At 44.5% G+C, this 8,811-nt stretch overlaps 1 non-coding gene across 1 annotated transcript; it reads left to right on the top strand.

The window, feature by feature from the left end:
- The first annotated feature begins 2,718 nt into the window (after positions 1-2,718).
- LOC140464813 (U11 spliceosomal RNA) lies at positions 2,719-2,853 on the top strand. Its single transcript, XR_011954988.1, has one exon. It is a non-coding gene; the product is annotated as a U11 spliceosomal RNA (small nuclear RNA).
- Positions 2,854-8,811: the final 5,958 nt, after the last annotated feature.

Raw genomic sequence — 8,811 nt, 5'->3', positions numbered from 1 at the left:
AATTGACTGTTCCATGAAACCTGACTCCTGATATGAGAGCTTGTGTGAAAAAGTTGGTGTTCATTCTGTGCCTTTTTTTTCAACTGTTGCACAAAGGAGATGGAGTGGGGCAGAGGTGAACTGAAGGAAGGTTGTGGGATGTGGTGAAGTGGAATGTAGTGAAGGAGGGGCAATTAGAGAAAGAGATAAAGGGGGAACACTCAACTCCTTTCATCTCTGCTTCTCCGACTGAACTCCTCCCCTACTCTGCTCAACAGTGGAAAATTCCCTCCTGCACTACTCAGTAACTCTTCTACCCTACCCAGGATCAGACCAACTCTGAAGCAATGGAAATGGATCACACCAGTAAAATGCTCAGGAAGCACTGCCATCTAGAGTGATAATTGCTTGGGATGAATGCCTACAAAAATCATCACTCTCCTGGCTCCCTCTGCAATAGACAATTCCAAAAGGATCTCAATGATATCTTGAGGGTTACATGGGAAAGGGTTGAGCTCTGGGTGTGCAAAAAAACTGACTAAGAATGTGAATTTTTATTGCTGTTTGAAAGTTCCTGTGATGTGGCAATGTGGCGAATGACTTTGACAATTTGCTCAGGGAACCATTCAACAGGGTCCACCATCCCCTCTTCTCATAGGGCCTCATGGATGTTACTTGTATATAGGATGGGCGTGTCAAACAATGTCATTTTCTGCATAAATCTTTCCAAAAAGGACAGGTGGTGTAGCACGGGTCAACTGACTGGAATGTTCTTGTGGAAACGTGACCAAACCCATTATTTGCAACACTGACAACAGACAGAACATAGACATACACTGACATGTGATGTTTATCTAACAGGAATTTATATGCATAGCCACATGCAAAGATGATCAATGACATATGGGTGACAATGAGTATGTATTTTCTTCTCTTGAAGAGTTGTGTAAAGTGATTTATAGGACACTGAACATTGTTGATCTCCAAGTAATCGGGTGATGGCTTATTAATGAGGTGGAAGTGGGTACTGCAGATGCTGGAGATTAGAGTTGAGATTAGAGTGGTTCTGGAAAAGCACAGATCTGGCAGCATTCAAGGCCCAGGAAAATCGATATTTCGGGCAAAAGCCCTTCATCAGGAATGAGGGTTGAAGAACTTCGGGGCAAAGGAGATGACCTGGGAGTTGCGGTGAGAGAGAGACTCGCTAAGATTACACTTACAGTGTGGAAACAGGCCCTTCAGCCCAACAAATCCACACCGCCCCGCCGAAGCGCAACCCACCCATACCCCTACATCTACATCTACCTCTACCCCTTACCTAACGCTACGGACAATTTAGCATGGCCAATTCACCTGCCCTGCACATCTTTGGACTGTGGGAGGAAACCGGAGCACCCGGAGGAAACCCACGCAGACATGGGGAGAACGTGCAAACTCCACACAGTTAGTCGCCTGAGGCGGGAATTGAACCTGGGTCTCTGGTGCTGTGAGGCAGCAGTGCTGACCACTGTGCCACCGTACCGCCCACTAAGAGAGGGGGAGAACTTCTTCAAGGTACAATGCAAAAAATCACACAACACCAGGTTATAGTCCAACAGGTTTAATTGGAAGCACACTAGCTTTCGGAGCGACGCTCATCAGGTGGTAGTGGAGGGCTCAATCCTAACACAGAATTTATAGCAAAAATTTAGTGTGATGTAAATTCTGCTATAAATTTTGCTATAAATTCTGTGTGTTAGGATTGAGCCCTCCACTACCACCTGATGAAGGAGTATCGCTCTGAAATCTAGTGTGCTTCCAGTTAAACCTGTTGGACTATAACCTGGTGTTGTGTGATTTTTAACTTTGTACACCCCAGTCCAACACCGGCATCTCCAAATCATTCTTCAAGGGCGGGCAGCCTTGGAAGAGGATTTGCAGTAAGGTTAAAATCAACTAGGCGAAAGTGGGTACTGCAGATGCTGGAGAAGCACAGCAGGTCAGGCTGCTTCTGAGGAGCAGATGAAAGGCTTTTGCCTGAAAGGTCGATTCCCCTGCTCCTCGGAGGCTGCTCAGATCTACATTGTGTAAAAGCAATATCAGGAATTCTTCATGTTTCGTGATCAGGGGCACTTACCCGCAACGCAACGTTTCCAATTGCCCCGTTTTTATTTTACCATATGTGAGCTCCTTCCATTTTTTTTAACACGAACTACTTATGGAAAATATCTAGTCTCCTCTGCCCCAGGTTGTCTTATCTTTTTACACGAGGAATCCCATTTCATATTTTTTTCCCTCAGTCAAGAAGCCAATGATCAAAATCAGAAAGATTTGGCATTACATCAAACATGAATTTCATAACTGATGTTGAAAAAGGAAACATATTCTCCTGTCTGTTTATAGTTTCAGTGTTTGAGGTAACACTTGATGGAGTGCTCTGTGTACCTCCGAAATGAAACCTTTCCTGCCTCTCGTTATAAAGTTGGTTCAGGGCTCCCCCGTCTGCCTGAAGCGAGTCATAGTCCTGGGGCGGACGGGCGGTGTCCCGAGATGCTCTGCGAGATTTGCATAAACTATTCGTGTTTTTAAGTGCAACATTTCTAAATACACGAAAGAACTGGAGAGTTTTCCAGAGGCTCAGTTGCTGTGTAATTTGTAGTTCTGCAGTGCAAGGCGTCTTGTAGATGTTGGTGACCGATTGTCACTCTCACTGTGCAGCGTGGTACGGTCGGTCAGGTGTGGACCTGACTATTGTTTCAGTAAAAGGGTTTCTGCTGTGAATAGCACATAGATGAGGTCTTCGGGCTTTATCTGTGCGGAATCGATATCAAGAGATTTCGGAAGCACAATTTTTGTTACTTGGAGCTGCTGGTGATCGTTTGTTCTGGCGCTCCTTCGTTTTGCATTTATAATAGCAGAGCTGTCTGTAATAAGATCTTTGTTTAAAGTTAAAAATCGCACAACACCAGGTCATAGTCCAATAGGTTTAATTGGAAACACACTAGCTTTCGGAGCGACGCTCCTTTATCAGGTGATTATGATCCGGTGATGAAGGAGCAACGCTCCGAAAGCTAGTGTGCTTCCAATTAAACCTGTTGGACTATAACCTGGTGTTGTGTGATTTTTTTAACTTTGTCCACCCCAGTCCAACACCGGCATCTCCAAATCACGATCTTTGTTTAGTTTTGAGGTCTATAGTTGCTTATGATTTGGAGATACCGGTGTTGGGCTGGGGTGTACAAAGTTAAAAATCACACAATCAGGTGATGAAGGGGCGACCTCTGAAAGCTAGTGTGCTTCCAGTTAAACTTGTTGGATTATAACCTAATGTTGTGTGATTTATAATTGCTTAGAGCGACTCCTAGGGGTTTTGAGTAGGCATTGGCATTGTCTCTACGCAAGGAGCTTTCTCTCTAAGTATGAATATATTTAGTGCTGTTTGACATCTTATAGATTACTGCTATGACGTACTGGAGAGGCGTGTGTTCGTTGACTGAATTGCGTGATTCTGCATTTCGAATGTTAAGGAAAAATATGAATAACCTTAAGCGTACAGAAACCAACTCTACAAAGGTTGGAACAAAAATACAAGTTGCTGGAAAAGCTCAGCATGTCTGGCAGCATCTGTGCAGAGAAATCAGAGTTAACTTTCTAAAAAGACTGGGTCAGGTGCCACACAGGTTTACTCAGTAAGAGCTCATGATGTTCACGAAGATAGACGATTGGTTGAATGCAGTGAGTTGGTATAAATGGGGAATTTTCAGGGTGGTAACTTGTAGGTAGTACGCCAGGGGCAAATTCCTGATGAAGGGCTTTTGCCCGAAACGTCGATTTTCCTGCTCCTCCGATACTGTTGGCTGTGGTTTTCCAGCACCACTCTAATGCAGGCTCTGATTTCCAGCATCAGCAGTCCTCACTTTTGCCAGGGGCAAATGGCCTACTGCTGTTGCTATTTCCTATGTCTAATACGACATAAGATCAATACTGGGTCCACAATTATTTACAAGATACATGACTTGTATAAGAGAAGTGAATGTGGTATATTCATGTTTGTGGATGACATAAAAATAAGTGGGAAAGCAATTAGTGAGGATGACACAAAGACAATACAACAGGATATACACAAATTAAACATGAGGGCAAAAAGTTGGCAGCTCATGTACATCAGTACAAAATATAAAACAACAATCCTCAGCCAGGAGTGGCAAGTAGATAGAGTCACAGAGATGTACAGCATGGAAACAGACCCTTCGGTCCAACCCGTCCATGCCGACCAGATATCCCAACCCAATCTAGTCCCACCTGCCAGCACCCGGCCCATATCCCTCCAAACCCTTCCTATTCATATACCCATCCAAATGCCTCTTAAATGTTGCAATTGTACCAGCCTCCACCACATCCTCTGGCAGCTTGTTCCATACATGTATCACCCTCTGCATGAAAAAGTTGCCCCTTAGGTCTCTTTTATATCTTTCCCCTCTCACCCTAAACCTATGCCCTCTAGTTCTGGACTCCCCGATCCTAAGGAAAAGACTTTGCCTATTTATCCTATCCATGCCCCTCATAATTTTGTAAACCTCTAGAAGGTCACCCCTCAGCCTCCGACACTCCAGGGAAAACAGCCCCAGCCTGTTCAGCCTCTCCCTGTAGCTCATATCCTCCAACCCTGCCAACATCCTTGTAAATCTTTTCTGAACCCTTTCAAGTTTCACAACATCTTTTCGATAGTAAGGAGACCAGAATTGCACGCAATAGTCCAACAGTGGCCTAACCAATGTCCTGTACAGCCGCAACATGACCTCCCAACTCCTGTACTCAATACTCTGACCAATAAAGGAAAGCATACAAAACGCCGCCTTCACTATCCTATCTACCTGCGACTCCACATTCAAGGAGCTATGAACCTGCACTCCAAGGTCTCTTTGTTCAGCAATAGTCCCTAGGACCCTACCATTAAGTGTATAAGTCCTGCTAAGATTTGCTTCCCCAAAATGCAGCACCTCGCATTTATCTGAATTAAAATCCATCTGCCACTTCTCAGCCCATTGGCCCATCTGGTCCAGATCCTGTTGTAATCTGAGGTAACCCTCTTTGCTGTCCACTACACCTCCAATTTTGGTGTTATCTGCAAACTTACGAACTGTACCTCTTATGCTGGCATGCAAATCATTTATGTAAATGACAAAAAGTAGAGGGCCCAGCACCGATCCTTGTGGCACTCCACTGGTCACAGGCCTCCAGTCTGAAAAACAACCCTCCGCCCCACCCTCTGTCACCACCACCTTTGAGCCAGTTCTGTATCCAACTGGCTAGTTCTCCCTGTATTCCATGAGATCTAACCTTGCTAATCAGTCTCCCATGGGGAACCTTGTCAAACGCCTCACTGAAGTCCATATAGATCACATCTACTGCTCTGCCCTCATCAATCCTCTTTGTTACTTCTTCAAAAAACTCAACAAAGTTTGTGAGACATGATTATCCACGCACAAAGCCATGTTGACTATCCCGAAACAGTCCTTGCCTTTCCAAATACATGTACATCCTGTCCCTCAGGATTCCCTCCAACGACTTGCCCACCACCGACGTCAGGCTCACTGGTCTATAGTTCCCTGGCTTGTCCTTACCACCCTTCTTAAACAGTGGCACCACGTTTGCCAACCTCCAGTTTTCCGGCACCTCACATATGACTATCGATGATACAAATATCTCAGCAAGAGGCCCAGTAATCACTTCTCTAGCTTCCCACAGAGTTCTTGGGTACACCTGATCAGGTCCTGGGGATTTATCCTCTTTTAACCATTTCAAGACATCCAGCACTTCCTCTTCTGTAATCTGGACATTTTGCAAGATGTCACCATCTATTTCCCTACAGTCTATATCTTCCATATCCTTTTCCACAGTAAATACTGATGCAAAATATTTATTTAGTATCGCCCCTATTTTCTGTGGCTCCACACAAAGGCCGCCTTCCTGATCTTTGAGGGGCCCTATTCTCTCCCTAGTTACCCTTTTGTTCTTAATATATTTGTAAAACCCCTTGGGATTCTCCTTAATTCTATTTGCCAAAGCTATCTCATGTCCCAGTTTTGCCCTCCTGATTTCCCTCTTAAGTATACTCCTACTTTCCTTTTACTCTTCTAAGGATTCACTCGATCGATCCTGTCTATACCTGACATATGCTTCCTTCTTTTTCTTAACCAAACCCTCAATTTATTTAGTCATCCAGCATTCCCTATAACTACCAGCCTTCCCTTTCACCCTGACAGGAATATACTTCCTCTGGATTCTTGTTATCTCATTTCTGAAGGCTTCCTATTTTCCAGCCATCCCTTTACCTGCGAACATCTGCCTCCAGTCAGCCATCAAAATTAGCCTTTCTCCAATTTAGAACTTCAACTTTTAGATCTGGTCTATCCTTTCCATCACTATTTTAAAAGGAATAGAATTATGGTCGCTGGCCCCAAAGTGCTCCCCCACTGACACCTCAGTCACCTGCTCTGCCTTATTTCCCAAGAGTAGGTCAAGTTTTGCACCTTCTCTAGTAGGTACATCCACATACTGAATCAGAAAATTGTCTTGTACACACTTAAGAAATTCCTCTCCATCTAAACCTTTAACACTATGGCAGTCCCAGTCAATGTTTGGAAAGTTAAAATCCCCTACCGTAACTACCCTATTATTCTTACAGATAGCTGAGATCTCCTTACAAGTTTGTTTCTCAATTTCCCTCTGACTATTGGGGGGTCTATAATACCATCCTAATGAGGTGATCATCCCTTTCTTATTTCTCAGTTCCACCCAAATAACTTCCCCGGATGTATTTCCAGGAATATCCTCCCTCAGCACAGCTGTGATGCTATCCCTGATCAAAAAATACCACTCCCCTCCTCTCTTGCCTCCCTTTCTATCCTTCCTGTAGCATTTGTATCCTGGAACATTAAGCTGCCAGTCCTGCCCCTCCCTGAGCCATGTTTCCGTAATTGCTATGATATCCCAGTCCCATGTTCCTAACCAAGCCCTGAGTTCATCTGCCTTCCCTGTTAGTCCCTTTGCATTGAAATAAATGCAGTTTAATTTATTAGTCCTACCTTGTCCCTGCCTGCCCTAACTGTTCGACTCACTTCTGTTCTCAGCTGTACCCATCTCAGATTGATCTTTTTCCTCACTATCTCCCTGGGTCCCACCCTCCCATCTTACTAGTTTAAATCCTCCCAAGCAGTTCTAGCAAATCTCCCTGCCAGTATATTAGTCCCCTTCCAATTTAGGTGCAATCCTTCCTTCTTGTACAGGTCACTTCTACCCCAAAAGAGATTCCAATGATCCAAAAATGTGAATCCTTCTCCCGTGCATCAGCTCCTCAGCCATGCATTCATCTGCTCTATCCTCCTATTCCTGCCCTCACTAGCTCGTAGCACTGGGAGTAATCCAGATATTACTACCCTTGAGGACCTCCTTTTTAAATTTCTGCCTAACTCCCTGTAATCTCCCTTCAGAGTCTCAACCTTTTCCCTTCCAATGTCGTTGGTTCCAATGTGGACAATGACCTCCTGCTGGCCCCTCTCCCCCGTGAGAACATTCTGCACCCTCTCTGAGACATCCCTGATCCTGGCACCAGGGAAACAACACACCATTCTGCTTTTTCTCTGCAGGCCACAGAAACGTCTGTCTGTACCTCTGATGATGCTGATTTTCAGCCAAAAACAAATCAGTCTTCCTGATTTCAAGAAACAGCTGGCAGCACTCATACTGCAAAGACCATGGGCTCTGGCAATATTCTGGAAATAATCCTGAAGACTTGTGCTTCAGAACTTGCCACACCGCTAACCAAATAGATCCAGTACACCTGCAACACTGGCACCTCTCTGACAAAGAGAAAAATTGGCCTGCTTTTGAACAGCAGAAGCAGGACAAATCCCACCTGGCCAATTACTGCCTCCATCAGTCTATTCTGGATCATCAGTAGAGTGATGAATGGTGTCATCAACAGTGCTACTAAGCAGCACTTGCTTAGCAACAGTCCTGCTGAGGCTCAGATTGTGTTCTGCCAGTGGTTCTGAGCTAATCTATATTACCACTGACCAGAAAAGATTTGGACTAGCTGTATAGAAACTGTCGCTACAGGAACAGGTCAGACGTTAGTGAACCTGTAATGATCTTGCAATATACCTCCTGACTCCCTAAAGCCTATCCACCATTTACAAGGCACACTTTAGGAGAATGTTAGAATATTCCCCATTTACCTGGATGAGTGCAGCTCCAACAATACTTAAGAATCTTGACACCAAGGAGAAAGTGGCCCACTTAACTGGTACATTTACAAACACTCACTCCTTCCACCACCGGCACTCAGTAGCTGCAGTGTACCAGTTACAAGATGCACTGCAGAAACTCCCCAAGACTTCATAAGATTGCAAATTCAAGCCTGTGTGCACTAACATTTAGAAGGCCAAAACACAGCAAAAACATGGGAACAGCACCATTTGTAAGTTTCCCTTCAAGTCACTCACCATCCTGATTTGGAAATGTATCATCACTCATTCACTGTCACTGGGTCAAAATCCTGGACAGGCCTTCAAAATGGCATTGCGAGTGTACCTACACCAAATAGCTTGCAGCTGTTCAAGAAGGGAGTTCACCACCACCTTCTCAACGACAACTAGGAGTGGTCGATAAATGTTAGCCCAGCCAGAATTGCTCACCTTCCTATGAATTTTAAAAAAGAGGAACCCAAGAAATCTAGCAGCATGTTTTGGTCCATATCACTCTGGTGATTTCAACAAAGTCAGCTGGACAAAATCACCTTCCATTTGTAGAATGGTCACTCGATCAACATTTTCAACAATTCCGCAGACA

This window comes from Chiloscyllium punctatum, chromosome 40 (assembly GCF_047496795.1).
Source record: "Chiloscyllium punctatum isolate Juve2018m chromosome 40, sChiPun1.3, whole genome shotgun sequence".
NCBI classification, from domain to species: domain Eukaryota; kingdom Metazoa; phylum Chordata; class Chondrichthyes; order Orectolobiformes; family Hemiscylliidae; genus Chiloscyllium; species Chiloscyllium punctatum.
This window is presented reverse-complemented; position numbering and strand designations above follow the sequence as displayed.